Source organism: Ricinus communis, chromosome 2 (assembly GCF_019578655.1).
Source record: "Ricinus communis isolate WT05 ecotype wild-type chromosome 2, ASM1957865v1, whole genome shotgun sequence".
NCBI classification, from domain to species: Eukaryota; Viridiplantae; Streptophyta; class Magnoliopsida; order Malpighiales; family Euphorbiaceae; genus Ricinus; species Ricinus communis.
This window is the reverse complement of record NC_063257.1, coordinates 27,798,282-27,816,770: the sequence shown is the minus strand read 5'-3', so window position 1 is coordinate 27,816,770 and position 18,489 is coordinate 27,798,282. Positions and strand designations below refer to the sequence as shown.

Genomic DNA, 18,489 nt, shown 5'->3' with positions numbered 1-18,489 from the left:
ATGTCATTCAGATGGTGCAGCAGAGTGTACAGTTTGGAGGCTTTCCTAGTGAAGATCCTAATGCCCACATCGCGAATTTCTTGGAGATTTGTGATACCTTCAAGATAAATGGGACTACCGATGATGCCATTCGGCTGAGGCTATTCCCATTTTCCTTGAGGGTTATAGCAAAAAGATGGCTACAATCCTTACCAGTTAACATTATCACCACCTGGAGTTCTTTGATTGAGAAATTTCTTTATAAGTACTTTCCTCCTCCTAAGACTGCAAAGATGCATAATGATATTTCTTCTTTTTTGTAGTTTGATGACGAGAGCATATATGATGCGTGGGAGAGGTATAGGGACCTATTGAGATGTTGCCCATACCACGGTTTACCATTATGGATGTAGGTGCAGACTTTATACAATGGCTTGAACTCAGCCACGAGGCAGATGGTAGATGTAGCTGCAGGTGGGGCCATCAACAATAAGATGCCATAATAGGCCAGGATGGCAAGGAGTGGTGAACCAGGTAGATTCTACATCAGCCTTGGCAGCTCAGGTAGAGCTTTTATCCAAGGAGATCAACCAGCTCCAGATGCCAGTCCAAGCAGCACAGCTTGGCTACGAGTTTTATAGTGGCCCGCACTACAGTACAAACTATAATGCGAGAGGTATGTTTGCTTCCTCTTCATCTTCTTCTTCTGCTGACCATGAACAGCTTGATTATATGGGAAATGCGCCCAGGCAGCAGAATAACCCGTACAACAACACATACAACTTAGGATGGAGAAACCATCCCAATTTCAGGTGGTAAATTAACAGTATCCAGGATCCATCAGATTTCTGGTGGTTGCACCCAGCAAGAACCCCAACAACGACCCGCCTCCCTCAACTACCTCAGAACCAGGAGAAGAAGCCCAATTTAGAGGAGTTGATGTTGAAGTTTTTGTCCATTTCAGAGAACAGGTTTCAGTAGATGGACACAACTCTTAGAAATCAACAGGCCTAATGGGCTACAAATGCAACCTACACCTAAGGCAGTGAACCTATCGATGCGGCCTAGCACTAGTGAGTATCAAGGTCGTATCCCCAGAGATCGGGTGAACCTAAAGTTACTACTGTTCGTTATGTTATCTAATCTGAAATAAAGTGTGAGAAGTCGAAATTACTTAACTAATGACTATGAATGCAAATAAATGAATGAACAACAACTGACAGTCGAAAGACAACCGTAACAAAAGAAGCAAACCTGAAGGGGACCTAAGTGATGGAATTCTAAGGTTGATTTTATAAATTACCAATCTTGCTACCCGTGCCTAAATCCTGAATCAAACTCAGCTCCTCTCTCGAGCTCACTAAGTTCCTAAACCTGCACTAACCTAATGGAATCTCTTCCTATCAGATTATTATAGATTAGCATTAAGCGTGATTTAGATCTATTAAGAGTTGTTAATTCTTAATTCAGCGAGTGAATTAACCTTATCTTTAAGTGTTAACTACCAGTTCTTACTATTCAATTTTCAGTTGTAACAAGTATTTCTCAATATCAAGAAACAACCCAAAAGACAATTAATTCAATGTCTTAAATTAATTGAATCAAACTTTATTACTAAACAGCAAGAAGATTACAAGAATAGCAAATAAAAATCTAATAATTAAGCACAATCCATCAACAAAGGTGAACCCCAATGGGTTTGGCAGCCCTAGCTACTCATAATGAAAGAAACAAATACAAAAGGAAATAAATAACAGAAAATGAAATGGAATGTAACCCCTCTTCTCTCGAATCAGAGTGGAAATGTCGCAAGCCAACTCTGAAACCAGCCTCAAGTATGGATCTCGGATGTCTTGATCAATCGTCTAAAACCTTCAATCATTGCTTGAATCTCCCAAATCAATTCTTTGAACTGACGTTGATCTCCCAAAATGTCAAGAACAAAGGAGTAGAAGTGAGGGGTCGCGCGCGTAGAGAAGTCTAGCAATCAGAAGCGGAAACCTGTCTCGTTTTGCATGCACCTATTTATAGGTATATAGCCATATAGTTACCTGGTCCGCAAACATGCACGCCGCCACTTATGCAACAGCTCGGCATATATGCAGAGACGTAACGGTCCCGGGCATGGCACCAACCTCCACGAAATGCCATATTTCTGAAATTGTCCAAGGGAGGTCGTGCAAAAGCCTCAAAATGCGTGCCAACAAGGAATCGACTCCGATAAACATCTAATATGCGTAAATCATCCAAATAGCTTGGTTTCTACCCATAAATCAATCAATCTATATCAAAGAGTCCGAAAGCCTAAAAAATTCATAAATATACCAAAGTGCGATCAAACAGGAATAAATATGACTCAAATACGCGAATAAACGACTGATAAACAGTCAATAAACATGCATAGAATCATCTACATCAAGGCCTCCATACAGAATTTGGAGAATCAGCTAGGCTAGATTTCTAAGATGCTAGCTGAGAGACAGCTAGGGACACTCCCCAGCACCACAAAGTTAAACCCGAGGGAGCATGTCAAGGCTGTCACCTTGAGATCAGGTATGCAGTTAGCTAGCTCTTTACCTATGGCTGATGATGATGTTGTTGTGGAGGATGAGCCAGCGAGGAAGGAGCCAAACTGCGTGAACTAAGGACAAGAAGAAGAGTCTTGTGAGAGAATACCAGCCGCCTGATAGGTCATAAATAGTAATATTTATTGTGTTTAATTCCCTTACGATTTGGTTGAATAATGTACTTAATTATGGAAATTCTGTTTATTCTGACTTAGGTGATGAAATATCAAGGATGGAGCAAAATCCAGCCTAAAGACATGTTTTAAGTCATCATTTGTCAAAAACCAAGTCTTTTGGAGGAGGTGCAGAAATCTGCACAGAAGATCACTGTCGACAAGGCGTGACCACGCCTTACAGCCCATGAGCTCTGCAGAATCTGTGCAGAAGACTACTGTCAACAAGGCATGACCACGCCTTGCGTCCCAAGAGCTGCTAAAAGATGTGAAAGAGAGCTTCAAAATTTTTAGAGATTAATTTGCGGTGGACCTATCCCTAGCTAATTTTCTTTATTTTTGGAAGTGTTAGATTAATAGAAATTTCTTCCATGTATTTAGGGTTTTAATTTATTTAGATCACTCTTAATCTTATCCTTCCTTATAGGGATAAGATTAAATAGGAAGCATATTTCTTTTTTATAAGGATTCTACTATTAGGGTTTAGGGTTTTACTTCCTATATAAGGACGGCTAGATACTTTAAGCTAATAATTCATATTCTTATTATTCTTCTATTCTCTACAATTCTTGTGAATTCTTACTCCACCATGAGTGGCTAAGTTTTTAGTTTCTAATTCAAGAGTGAATAAATTCCAACTGTGATTTTGTGAGGCTTTATGCTTAACAGAATTATTCTTTAATTCAAGTATTCTTTATTTCTTGTTCTTATTATTTATGAATTATTGATATTGATTGAACTGACGACTCAACTTTGATATTGATTTTTCTATTGCTAAACTTTGAGTTTGTGATTCGTAATTGTCATGAACGATTAACATAAGTAGTAAGGAGCTGGCTCATGTGTGTTTGATTGCGGCTTATTCGAATTACATAGCTTGCATGATAGGCTCTAGGGAAATAAAGGAACAGGGTTAATTCAATTACAGTTATCTCAATTAATTAATGTTGGTTTAGTCATTCTCATTGTTCTTAATGCTATCATTAAGTTGATATGGAATGCTATCATGCCCAATTGACTAATGGTAAGTTTTGATTTGGATGTTGAGTTTGAGTCAATTGTATTAGTAGAATTACACTTGTTGCGGCTTTTCGGAATAAGTAGACTAAGTACTTTAATAAAAGAATTAATATTTTAGCCTATGATCATGATTACAGTTGGATGGAATTAGCACTCTTGAATTGGAAATTTGTTAAGATTGATTTTTATTTACTTTAATATTCAACCTTCATTATTTTCTGTTTATTTATAATTTTGATTTCAACATTCAAAATCCCTCCATTTTTATTTTACTTTGACAAGCTATCCACATTCGTTCCCTTGGGATTCGACCTGGTTTCAGTATTTCTACAAGTTAGTTTAGGAAAATCAGTAATTTATTTTGAAGGGCTTCGACAACCCGTTCACTGCCAACTCCATATCCTGCCAGGTTAAAGCAGGAAAAGGTTGATCAGCAGTTTGGTAAGTTTTTGAATTTATTTAAGCACCTGAGGATTAACCTACCTTTTGTTGAGGCTATAACGTAGATGCCCATGTATGCGAGATTCCTGAAAGAGATTCTAAGCAACAAAAGGAAGCTGGAAGACTTGGGACTAGTGACACTAAATGAGGAGGCTTAACCATTCTTCAAAACAAGCTGCCAGTAAAGAGGCGTGATCTAGGGAGTCTTACTGTTCCATCTATTATTGGTGATTTGCATATTAGTGATGCTTTAGCTGATTTAGGAGCTAGCATCAATTTAATGCCTAGCAGTTTGTTTAAAAAATTAGGTTTGAGTAAGCCAAAACCTACTAGGATGAGCATACAGTTAGCAGATAAGACTGTGAAATTTCCTAGGGAATAGTTGAGGATATACTTGTTAAGGTAGACAAGTTTATATTTCCTGTTAATCTTGTTGTTATGGATATGAATGGTGAGAGTAGCGTCCTTTTAATCCTAGGTAGACCTTTCCTTGCAACATCTAGGGCTATTATAGATGTCTGTGATGGGAAGTTACAGCTTAAAGTAGGTGATGAGACTATTACCTTTGACCTTAGCACTTCTATAAGACATTCACTTGACCATAATGATATTGTATACTCTATAGATGTTTTGGATGATATTGTGGGGTGTAAATTGCAGGAGATAATATTTGATGATCCTTTACAGGTGGCATTATAGGCTGAGGATGAGGAGGAGTTGTCCAACGAGGATGTGTTGGAACACCTTGCTTGTGTGCTGGCTAGTGAGCCTAGCAGGTCTACTGACCATTTTGTTGATATTGACAGGTTAGGGTGCAGAAATTGAGACCTACACTTGAGGAGCCACCACCTCTAGATTTGAAGGAGTTGCCTAAGCACTTGACCTATGCTTATCTAGATGAGGCGGAGAAGCTGTCGATGATTATTGCAGCCGATTTGACTCCTGAGGAGAAGGAGATGACTTTGGCCTCTTTCAGGAAGTACCCTGAGGCCTTTGCACACAAGATTGCAAACATTCCTGGAATCAACCCTAGCTATTATTCGCATAAGATCCTGATGGAGGATAGTTATAGGCCAGTGGTATAGCCACAATGACGATTGAACCCGAACATGATGAAAGTATTCAAGAAGGAGGTAATTAAGCTTTTGGATGCAGATTTGATTTACCTTATTTCTGACAACTCTTGGGTTAGCCCTGTGCAGGTTGTGCCTAAGAAGGGAGGTATGACGATGGTCAAGAATGAGAAGGATGAGCTAATACCGACTAAGATGGTAACTGGTTTTCGAGTTTGCATTGATTATAGGAGGCTCAATGATGCAACTAAGAAGGACCATTTTCCCCTTCCTTTTATTGACCAGATGTTAGAGCATTTAACATGGCATATGTTTTATTGCTTTCTTGACAGTCTTTCAAGTTATTTTTAGATTCTCATTGCACTTGAGGACCAAGAGAGTACGTTCGCTTATAGGAGGATGCCATTCGGGTTGTGCAATGCACCTACTACTTTCTAAAGGTTTATGATGGCGATCTTCCATGACATGATTGAAGAATCCATGGAGGTGTTCATGGATGATATTCTCGGTATTTGGTAACTCTTTCTCCCATTGTTTGCTTAATTTAGAGTGTATGCTTGCACGCTGTGTAGAAACTAACCTTGTGTTGAATTGGAAAGAGTGTCATTTTATGGTGAGAGAGGGTATTGTGCTAGGGCATAAGATTTCACATGCAGGGATGAAGGTAGATAGAGCTAAGGTAGAGACCATCGCTAAGTTTCCACCCTCTAGCTCGGTTAAGGCTGGTAGGAGTTTCCTTGGTCATGCAAGTTCTTTATAGAAGGTTCATTAAGGACTTCTCTAAGCTAGCTAGACCTTTGACTCAATTGCTTGTAAAAGATGTTCCATTTACATTTTCTGATGACTATTTGCAGGCCTTTGAGTTACTTAAAGAGAAACTAACTACAAGCCCTATTATGGTTTCACCTAAATGGGGGTTGCCTTTTAAGCTAATGTGTGATGCTAGTGATTTTGCAGTTGGAGCTATTTTAGGATAGAGGATTGATAATAAGTTCCAACCTATTTATTATGCTAACAAGACATTGACAGATGCCCAAGATCACTATACCACTATTGAGAAGGAGTTGCTTGTTGTGGTATACGCGTTCGACAGGTTTCGCTCATACTTGGTGCCTAAGACCGTGGTCTACAAGGATCATTTGACATTGAGGTACTTGTTTGGAAAGCATGATGCTAAGTCGAGGCTCATTCATTGGATTTTACTTTGCAAGAATTCGACATTGAGATCAAGGATAAGAAGGGTGTGGAGAACTTGGTTGTAGATCATCTTTCGAGATTAGAGAACCCGAGCCTAGATGCACTTAATGAAAGGGCTATTCATGACAGTTTTCCGGATGAGTACTTGTGCTCTATTCAGGTATCTTCGGATGTCCATTGGTTTTTCGATTTTACAAATTACTTAGTTGCAAAGGTCTTACCAAAGGGTATGACATTTCAACAAAAGAAGAAATTCTTTGCTGATTTGAAGTACTACATTTGGGAGGACCTTTTCTGTTTCGAGTTTGTGCAGACTAGATGATTCGGCGATGCGTGTATAGGGAGGAGATCCTTTAGATTTTGTGGCATTGCCATGATGGACCAACGGGAGGTTATCAAGCAGCTAACCAGACTGCTAGGAAGATTATGGAGGATGGATTTTATTGGCCGACCATTTTTTGGGATGCTAGAGCATTCGTGCAGGTTTATGATACATGCCAGAGGTCAGGTAACATCTTTGCTTATGATGAGATACCCCAAACAAGAATTCAAACGGTTGAGATTTTTTATTTTGGGGCATTGAATTCCTGGGGCCCTTTCCTTCTTCGCTCAAGATTGGTGAAAAGCAAGGACCGGGGGAAGGCGAGCACCTATTCAGGGAATAGTCATTGCAAGACTAAGGGCTTTGCAAGAATAAGAATAAGGGCTTAGAGATAAGGTTTTATTAAAATCCTTAATGTCCGAGAAAGTGAATGCGGCATTAAAAGGCAATGCCCAATTGAATCAATAGATGCGATGCGGTGACCGGAAGTGCAAGCTTTCCAGACTGGTAATGCTAGAGTCATTACTAAGTTCCTTAAGTGATTGTTTGCTAGGTTCGACATACCTAGGGCACTGATTATTGATAGAGGGACTCATTTCTGCAATGCTTAACTAGAGAGAGTACTTCAGCAATATGGAGTGACCCACAGGTTTTCTACACCCTATCACCCTGCAGACTAGTGGGCAAGTAGAGGTTACTAATAGGGGTTTGAAATGGATTTTAGAGAAAACTGTGGGGTTGAGTAGGAAGGATTGGGCAAATAAGTTAGATGATGCACTTTGTGCATTCAAGATAGCTTATCGTACTTCTATAGGTTTTACACCTTATAGGCTTGTGTATGGGAAAGCCTACCATTTACCTGTTGAGTTAGAGCATAGAGCCCTTTGGGCCTTAAGAACTTGTAATTTTGATGTTGATTCTATAGGTAAACAGAGATAGTGGCAGTAGCTCAATGAGTTAGATAAGTGGCGCCAGCAAGCATATGGCAAGTCATTCATCTATAAGGAGCGGACTAAAAAGTGGCACGACAAGCGACTGAGGGGCTCCAAGGAGTTTAAAGTTGGGGACTGAGTTTTACTATACAATTCACATCTACGTTTGTTCCCAAGGAAGCTCAAGAGTCACTGGTTAGGACCGTTCGTGATCCAGCAGGTGTTCCCATATGGCATAGTTGAGTGGCATCATCCCGATAAGGGGAGTTTCAAGGTGAATGGCCATCGTTTGAAACATTATCATGGAGACTCGCTTGAGATAGAGGAGCGGGTCAATATGCTGTTGTGAGATTGACTTTCTGCATGAGTCCGGCTACATGACTTGGTCAAAAGAAGCGCTCTCGGTAGGCATTCTCGAGCTTATCCTTTACATTACTGTGTTTCTTTTTTAGAATTTAATTTATCCTTTATACCTAGCTCGTTTTTACATTTCAGTTGTTTTAGAACTTAACTCCTTTCATTTTTATGTTGATTTGGGTGAAAAATTTCTTGGTTGTGCAAATTATTGAGTTATACAGGTGTTAGTGCAAAAAACGGAGTAAAAGCGTATTTCTAGGCTTCAACACGGGACCAACATGGTTTGAGACACTGCCAGTGCCCAACTTCCTAGGGCATGTTGAATGTGAAAAATGAAGTTACACGGTTATCGAGAGTCACACGGCCTACAACATGGCATGTGCTACTCTACAGAGCTCGTGTCCTATTGCCCAGGGCGTATTGGATATAAAAGTTGGAGAAGTTACACTATTCCCGAGAGTCACACGGTTTATAACACGGCTTGTGTACATCAACACGGCCCGTGTCACAACCGTGTTGATCTTAAGGCAGCTGAGAACACGGTCTGGTTGGGAGCAAGGCTTGGACGCGGCCCGTGTTGTGCAAACGGGCCATAACATGGGTGTATAAGATGCAGGAGCCATAAAAAGGGGAGAAGAACACGAGCGTTTGGCGTATCACGACCGTTTTAGAGCAAAAATCCTTTTGATTCTTCTATTCTCTCGGGTATTCTCTACAAATTTTCAATTTTTGTGCAATCTTCTCGCGTTTTGCCATCAACCAAGTTTCCTTTTCTTTATTTTCTAATTTCTTTTCATTATTAATTGTTAGTTTTTATTTATTTATTTATTTATTTATTATTTTATTTAGTTTTATTTTTATTAATTTTTCTTTCTTTCTTTTCCCTGCTTATTTATTTGATATTATTCTGCTTAATGTTCTTTTAATTTTGTTTTTCTCTTTTCTACCTACTTATTTGATGTTTTCATTTTTTATATTTTTATTATTTTGTCTTATTTATTTTATTTTATTTGTATTTTATTTATTTCATTTTAGTTTTAGTTTATTTTAAGTTTTTAAGTTTTAATTTATGTGTTGGTTGAGGTATAATTAGTTATTTAATTCTTATTATGCAATTTTGCCTGTTCAGTCCTTACGTTGTCAAAATTTCGACTAAATTCTGTGCTGCTTGAATTATTTATTTCCTATGTATGCATTATTTTTTGTGCTTCTTCTAATGAATAATACCTTTTTAGGTATAATGTCAGAACGCATTAGACAGTAGCCTCCACGACAAGCACAATACAATAGACGCCGCATAGATGCAAACACTTCTTCTTCACAGTAGTAGGGTCCAGCACCACTTGCACCAGCACAACCGCCACAACCAGACAGACCTTAGAGACCCTTGGCACTACCAGCCCCCGCATGACACCGACTGCTTACATTTCAGTCCCTAGACCACGAGCAGTGCTTCCAAGCCCTTCGATGGAAGCAAGTCGGACTGGATGGTGTATTGACTTCACCGCGCTAGAGAGTGTCGAACTAGCTCCAGAGGTTAGGGAGCTCTTTGAGAACCTACCATATGCTTGATTCTTAGACATCATCGAGCCCACCTACCGGGAGCTCACTATAGATTTCTACAACACCTTCTTTCCATAGCAGTAGATCGCTGATTGGTATCAGCTTAATGCCATTTCTTTCAGGCTAGGAGGCAGACAGTTCTCGATAACAGTACCTCAGTTTAGGATGCATTTAGGATAGTAAGAGATCACTGGAGAGGCCTACCAGGGGTGCTTATATACTCACCCCATCCCTTGTGAGAGGATGTGGGACGAGATTGTGACCAAACTAGAGCATTACTACCCTAGCCGCTCGAAGGTGTCCAGCATTCTAAACCGGCTCTGATATCTGCATACACTTCTGGTCTACACAATTACAGGTAGAGGGGAGAGCTTTGGGATAGTGACACAGACTGATGGCTTCATCCTTTAGGCACTACACTAGCGGAGGAAGCTGGATATGGGCTACCTCCTAGCAAATTAAATCAGGACCTTCGTAAGGGAGTGCAAGAAGATTCATCTCTGTTTTGGCTAGGAGGTTGATGATCTGGATGATTGTTTGAGTGACCTACCTCAGATACGGGATATGTTACCAGTAGGAGTCTGCTAGATGGTTAACATGCGGATGGTGAAAGCTTTATAGGGGCCCCTCGGCATTGAGTACAGATTAGTCAGCCGGATCCTGCGGGTGGTTAGAGAGGCCCTGGCTAGAGCACCACAGGACCCAACTGTGGATGTCCCAGAGCTACGACCTCGAGATATACCTGACCCGGCACGTGCTTTCGCCCCCTTTCTTGGTGCGTCATCTTCATACACTGCCAGCACCTCTAATGCTCAGATAGCTGCTCTTGCAAATCGTTTAGACAGGCTTTCAGACATTCACTTCACTGAGTTTAGGCAATTTCAAGAGGAGACCAGAGCACAGCTCTATGGCTTTAATGACCTACTGCAGCAGCTCTTAGAGGGCCTCGAGAGAAAAGTTACACAGGCAGATCTGATGGCAGCTCAACTCTAGTGGATAGCTGATTCTGGCAGGGATGATGGAGTGCAGCAATTCTTTGATGACCTAAGTGATATTGAGTTAGACCTCAGTGATTGCTTCCCAAATAAGACCCAGCCTCTACCAGTTCCAGCTGCCACTCAGGACCCTCCACCATATACAAGCACAACTCTTGCCGATGATGCACCGGTGCCCCCACCAGCCTCACCTTCCACTCAGGACCCCCCACCGCTTATTAGCATAGCCCCCGCTGAGGATGCACCGATCTTTACTCCATCAGCCGCGACAAATGATCAGGGTAGTCTTCGTTAGATTTTATTTCATTTTCTATGTTTCTTTAGTTTATTTTTCAAACATGTTGTTTACTCAGTTATTATTGATTTTGCTTTCCTTATTTGTACTCCCCATGTAGGGTACCCACTATGTTTTACAATGAGGACAATGTGTTCTACAAGTGTAGGGTGGGTAAACCTTATTTTCCTCTTTCTATGTTGTCATGCTCTGTTAGTTGTATCTGAATTTGCTATCACTGATTATGTATATTGTTAGAATGTTAGGATATTATGTCTTTATACACTTAAGTATGCTATTTTTGAGTTGATTAACAATTTGACTTATAGAATTTCAGTTACTTTTCTTTGTTGTTCATTGTTCTTGGAAAATAATTAATAGTGTTTAATACATCAACTCATTCGGGTTAAACCATTGTTACTTAATTGTTTCTCGAGTTGTCAAATTTTAACTTAAAAGGTTGATTATGTTATATGCATGTGTTTCTTAAGTGATGATTCAATTAATGATGTTGAGAACCAATTGCAATTAATACCACACTTCAAAGGTGAGATTTTGAGCCATTTTGAGCATTCATTATACATATGCTCTTTATATTTCTTGTTTGACTGTGCATTGTACTTGGCTTTGCTTTTAGAACTTGCTATGTAATGCTTGTTGGTGAATTCACTAAATCCTTTTGATATTTTAGATGCTTCCTTCAATCCAAACTATATTTTTGCTCTTTACTGTATTCAGTTGTATGCGGCAGTTCTCTTATAAGCTGTTAGTTCAGTCTTTTTAAAAAAAAAAAGAAATAAACAATAACAAAATTCCTTACTTCTTTATCTCTTTATTGGATTGATAGTATTTTCGAGTGTTATTCTACAAATTGAGGATTTTAGTGAATATTTTTGGGCATTTAATTCTTCGAGCATATAGTATTGTTTATTGCAAGAATTTCTAGCACTTTCACACTTCTTTTCCAAATCTCCATACCTTTACCTTAGCCTCATTACAACCCTGGTAAAGACCTTTTGATTTTGGTATTCATTTATTCGCAGTAGCGAAGATAGGATTCATGAGCAGGCTTATGGTAAGTGGGTTTTGTGCATTTGCTTTGAGTGATTTGTTTCTCACCTTATACACAGCTTGAGTGACTTGAGTAATCCCTGTGAGGCATTGGTTTTTGATGTTTTTTATTGAGTTATTGTTTAAGTTATTTATGCATTGATATTATCTCCATTCTCTGTTAATAATTTGCAACTCGACTTACGATTGAGTTTCTTTTGAGATGTGTTGAATGCTATTTATTATGACATAGGGGGCATAAACTTTGAGGATTTGCTGACTGCGGTTTTGTGAGTTGAGTTGTTAATTGCTTGAGGATAAGCAAAAGCTTAAGTATGGGGTTATTTGATGTGCATAGTCTTACACATATTTACTGACATATTATTGCGAACTTTCTTAGCATTTATTTCTTTTTATTCCAAGATTACCCGTGTTTTGTGTCCTTCTGTGTTTCAAGAGATTTTATAGGTCCATCATCAATGCTTTAGCAATTTTAGATTAAGTTCGGGCAAAAAACGGACAGCATCAGAAGCTTTTTGACCTTGGATTGACTTTTGGGAAGTCAACGTATTAGAGCCCATGTAGAAATTCCAAGCCGTGTAGCTTAAGCATTTTGAAGCAGCACATTTTCCAAGGGTACCACGCCTTAGAGCACGGCCCGTGTTTACTAACATGGGCCAGAACATGGCCATGCTCAATTCAGTTCATTCTATTAATTGGAGTCCAACACGGCCCGTGTTGGGGGGCACGGGCTGGAACACGCCCATATTTGCACAGTGAATAAAAGGAACGAGCCAGAAAGAGAAAAGAGAGTTCTGAATCGGTGATTTTGATTTTTGATCTTCCGTTGTAATTTTGCTAGACGTGTTGTCAAGCATTTCAATGGGCTTCCAGGAAACTGATTCCACCTTAGAACATCAGATTCGTGATCTGGATTTTGGATTGAAGATTGAGGAGGAATTTTGGACCAAATCAAGAAGCAATTATGGAGATCACCTGCAGTGTAGATCAAGGCTTTGAGCTGTTCATCCAATTCTAGGAATAGGGTGTATATTTTTTGATTTCTTTGTTCTTTCATTGTAATTGAGTTCCTATTTTCTTTAGACATGAACATGTGTAGCTAGATTGGTTGAACCCATTAGGGTTCCTTGCTATGTTGGCTTTTTACTGAATTGTTGAGATTGTCTGAGTTTCCTTTCTTGTACTATTTTTGCAATTAATAATATTAATATAGTTTTCGTTACATTGATTGTATTGATTACTATTCATAGAATTCTTTTAATAATCGAGAAATTGTAATTGAGTTCGGAAATTTAATTTCAAGAACAGGTTAATTTTCACTTAGAGGTAAGGTTAATTAATTTGTTGGATTAGGAATTAACAAAGCTTAGTAGAGGTGGATTAAAACTTAAGGTTGACTTAATAATCAATCATTAGGAAGAGTTCCAACTTTAGATTTTTAGGTTTATGAATTCGATTATCTCGAGAGGGAAACCCAATTCAGTTTAGAATTCGTCCATGGCTAGCATAATGAGACTCAATAATCTATTATCTTTTATTTAGTAGCCAACTAGTGTAGGTCCTCTTTGGGTTTGCTTTCTTGTCTTGATTATTAGAATTTAGTGTTTAGTAAATCTAGAAACCTTCGTTATTAATTTTAGGCTAGATAATAAGGAACGAAGTAGTAACTCTAGGATTTCACTTTCCCGAGGGATACAATATTTTTAATACTTGTCGTTATGCTAGGCTATATCGATAGGTTCACTGCCTTAGTTGTAGTTGCATAAGCATTCTTTGTTGTAGGAATTCGATGATTTATTTTCTCAAGAGACCCCACAAGGATTGCCACCAATTAAGGAACAGAGCATCAAATTGATTTCATTCCTGGATCATCTATTCCTAATCGGCTTGCCTATAAGAGCAACCTCGAGGAGACTAAGGAGCTTCAAAGGCAAGTTGAAGAATAGATGACTAAAGGATTGACCAGGGAAAGTATGAACGCAATTCTAGTTTTACTTGTGCCTAAAAGGACGAAACATGGAGGATGTGCATTGATGTGCCATCAACAAAATCGCTATAAAGTATAATGGTTTGGTTTTATTTGGCGAGCATAAACAAGAGTGTTGAGTTAAAGCGCATGGAAGGGACAATCATAAGCATCGACCCAATGCTTGGACAAATATGATGAGAAAAATTTAGTTGATCGAATATTGATATCAATTTTTAAGTGACCACGGACGAATCTTTTGGAAGAAAGAGGAATGCCGAGAATCGAGTCATGCCCAAATATTCTGATTCAAGATTTTCACCATTAGAATCTCCATCATTCCTTGTTCCTTTAGGCATGAGGACTCTTAATGACAAAAGAATTAGCATAAGGAATCATGGGAATGCAATTAAAAAGCTCGACTGGTGGCATTAGGGATTAGCTTGATGATCAAGCAGGACGAGACGTAAATCCATGGGAGTAAGAAAGAAATCATGTTGTTTTCAATAAATTCAAAGGTAATATAAGTAGGAATGCAAGCGTTTTGATGTTTTGGACGTATATAATGAAGTACTTTGGGTCGAAGCATTATTAGGTTGCCGAACGAAAATTCCTCCTTGTTTTTATTAAATTGCCTTATAAAATTTGGGACTACGAGATTTGTTGACCTATCAACTCCTCTTTGGTTCTTGATTTTAATTTAGTTTATTTCATCTTTATTTATTTATTTACTCATATTTAGCTTCTACTTTCTTCTTCTTATGGAATGAGGGCATTCACATTATAAAAACCATATGCAACCGAATATTTCAGGCCAGTGAGCATATTATTTCAGTTTTCTACATTGCAGATAATTAAGTTACGGGTTCTTTCAAGAACTTTGCAGACTTATAAAGACCTACACTAGCGAAACTAGACTTATTGCTGACGTCTTTTCATTTTATGCTCTTTGTCTACCTTTATGTTTAAATCAACTCAATCCTTACGCTTAGCCATGGAAGAGAATAAATTGCGATCTTATTTCTTATCGAATTTAAAATACTACCTTTGTTCTCATTTCTTTATTTCTTTTGTTCGTCTCTTTCTAATCAATGTCTTGTATGAAGGTTTGGTTTTATTTGGCGAGCATAAATAGGAGTGTTGAGTTAAAGCACATGGAAGCGACAATTATAGACACCAATCCAATGCTTGGACAAATGCGAAGAAGAAAAATTAGTTAATCGAGTATTGATATCATTCTTCAAATGATCGCGGATGAATCTTTTGGAGGAAAGAGGGAACACCGAGAATGGAGGCACGCCTAAATATTGCATTTCAAGATTTGCTCAATTGGGATCTCCATCGTTCCTTGTTTCTCTAGTTATATGGACTCTTGATGACATGAGGATTGACATAAGGAATCATGAAAGCACAATTGACAATTTTGACCGATGCCATTGGGGCTTAGCTTGATGATCAAGCAAGACGAGACATAAATCCAAGCACGTTGATGAGAAATCATGTGGGTTTCGATTAATCCAAGTGTAATACTAATGGGAATGCGAGTTCTTAATATTTGCGACACAGATAAAAAAGTAATTTATGTCGGCGTGTTATTAGGTAGACCCTCACAGATTTTCCCTTATTTTTGTTAAGCTGGATCATAAAATTTAGGACAACGAGAGATGTTGACCAGTCAACTCCTCTCCGGTTCTTAATTTAACTTTAGTTTATTCATCTTTCTATATTTATTTATTCATATGTAGCTTCTAGTTTCTTCTTCATATAGAATTAAGGATTTCGCACTATAAAAACTGCATACAACCGAATACTTGAGGCTAGTGAGCGTATTTAATACTTTAGTTTTCTAATTTGCGAGAAATCAAGTTATCAGATCTTGCAAGAAATTCGCAAACTTATGAAGACCTGCACTAGTGAACTTAGTCTTATCACTCACATCCTTCCTTTGTTCTATGTTCTTTGTCTACCATTATGTTTAAATCAATTTGATTTGATTCTTAGGCTTAGCTGTAATGGAAGATAATAAAGATTTTGTGGTTTCTTTCCATATCGAATCCGAAAGCCTACCTATGTTCTCATTTTGTTTGTTTCTTTTGTATCTCTCTTTCTAATTTCTATCTAATATGATGGTTTGGTTTTACTTGGCGACAATCATAAATGCAACAAATAGGAGTGTTGAGTTAAAGCGCATGGAAGCAACAATCATAGGCACCGATCCAATGCATGCACAAATGCAATAAAAAGAATACTAGTTGATCAAGTATTCATATAATTCTATAGGTGAATCTTTAGAGGAAAGAGGGAAGGGCAAGAATCGAGGCATGCCTAGATATTCTTATTCATGAGATGCACCATTGGGATCTCCATCATTCCTTGCTCCTCTAAGGACAAGGACTCCTGATTACACAAGGATTGGCAAGCGCAATTGACAAGCTTGGTTGGTGGCATTGGGGATTACGTAGATGTCACACCTCATCTCACGTAGCCCAGGATGGATATTTAAAACCAAATGCTTTCTAAATTTTTTTTAGTTTAGTTGAATTATAACATGCTTACATATGTAAATATAATAATGTATTTAAAAATCATAATTATGAAAGATAGATATTTTTTTAATATGATGTTTCATTACAACGACTATAACTAGAAATGCTTTTATTAAAAATTATTAAATAAGTTAATATATAAATTTTGCCTTTAAACATTAACTTTATAACATAAGCTTTTACATGTACATAAGCATCATGGTATGAAACAAGGATGAACATTTAGATACAAGTTACAATGAGTATGTATATGACTCCTCAGACGAGAAATCTTGGCCAACCTTACTCTCACCTTTAATCACACTTACTAGCTCAACCACCCATTATCAAGCCTTGCTTCCTGAATAAAATTTATGAAAAGAGTAGAATGAGTATAAAAATACTTAGTGAATGGATATACAAGTAGAAAAAAATTTAGATAACTATAAGTAGAAGAAAACCATATAATTATACAAAATATTTAACGTTGTGAATCAAATTCTTGAGGCAATTAATCTTTGTTAAGCAAGAAAATACCACTGCAGAAATTGTTCTAACACTCCTACAAAATAGCAATAATAATTATCAACATCATATACTTTAAATGGTATAAAAAGTCTCATAGATTTTAACCATCCTCACAACGATTATCACCAATCAATCATCATGCAAAATCGCACTCTAGGCATACTAGATGGCTAACCCTTCCTCTATATTAGCATGGTCCGACCCTTTTCCCTTCACCGGCCTGCAATCTAGTTCATTAACAACCACAAACAAATCACATGTGCATATATCAATCTCAACACATTTCAAACACACATCATTGCGAGGAGCATGTCCAAAGGTAACATTAGAATAAAACTATATCGAACGCCCCGTGAATTGTGAAAATAAGTAATGTGCAATCGATGAGATTAAGGCTATCAATGTTTGTGCTCATGAAGAAAAAGCCAAGATCTTTAATTAACATTATATATTGATTAATTAGGCGATTTAAAAGCTGAAATATTCTTGTTGTTGAATTGCAAGATCATCACATATAAGATCCAACACAAACAACCTACTTATGTTAATTATACTTCAAATTTGTAAAACCAATTGAATATATTTTGAAATAAGTACCAATATGAAATTTAATAAGCTTAAAATAACAACTTTAAGTTTCTTTTTTTCTAAGTTCAATATTCAGCTTTCAAATCAAAGAAATCAACTTTGCAAGGGCTTGATATCTACTCACTGAAAGTGGCCTTTAGTCATACTTAACAAGCTCCACAAAATATCTACCTTGCACTTGCATTTTCCTGGACTTTTCCAACACCTAATTAACAAATTTCACTTAGAATTCAAAAAAATAATAAGCCTTTATATTAAATACACTTAAATCCTAAAGTTTCCTATACATCAAGCCACGCCTAATTTGGAGTTTTCTAGCTCAAGATATGAAATAAATAGTGAGGCTGAAAAATCAGAAAAATCCAACCCGAGAATACAGCTCACCAATCCTAACTCAAATCAATCAAAACTCTCATAATACTTACCAAATAAAGCCTTTATAGATGAAGATTATGGCCAACAAAGTGCTTAAATCTTGAAATTCCTCTTGGGAAAAGATTAGACTAGATTGTTTAATGAAGAAACTCTCTCAATTCCTTTCTTTTCTTTTCTTACGTTAAGTGTGTGTGTGTGTGAACATATATGCATATGGAAACTTAGTAGTAGAGAGTGGATGATTCTAGACATATAGGATAGGATTAGTTGTAAAATATCCCTTTAGGTCCTTAATGAATTATTTATATTACTTATGAACCCTCTAACTTTAATTCTTTCATCCTAATTCAATCCACCATCTTTCTTTCATTTCAATTAAGTCCCACTATTATTTATTATTAAACACACTTAAATACTACCTTAATTCAATTAAGATACTATATGAAAATGTAATGCTAAAAGGATGAATACATACTTAGAATACGGGTGCGAAAATAAATGATCAAGCAAGATGAGACGTAAATCCATGCGTGTAAGGGAGAA

The 18,489-nt window shown here is 37.6% G+C and overlaps 1 non-coding gene across 1 annotated transcript; it reads right to left on the bottom strand.

Annotated features, from left to right (window-relative positions):
* Positions 1–270: 270 nt before the first annotated feature.
* LOC112536697 lies at positions 271–376 on the bottom strand. The gene has a single exon (XR_003080671.1). It is a non-coding gene; the product is annotated as a small nucleolar RNA R71 (small nucleolar RNA).
* Positions 377–18,489: the final 18,113 nt, after the last annotated feature.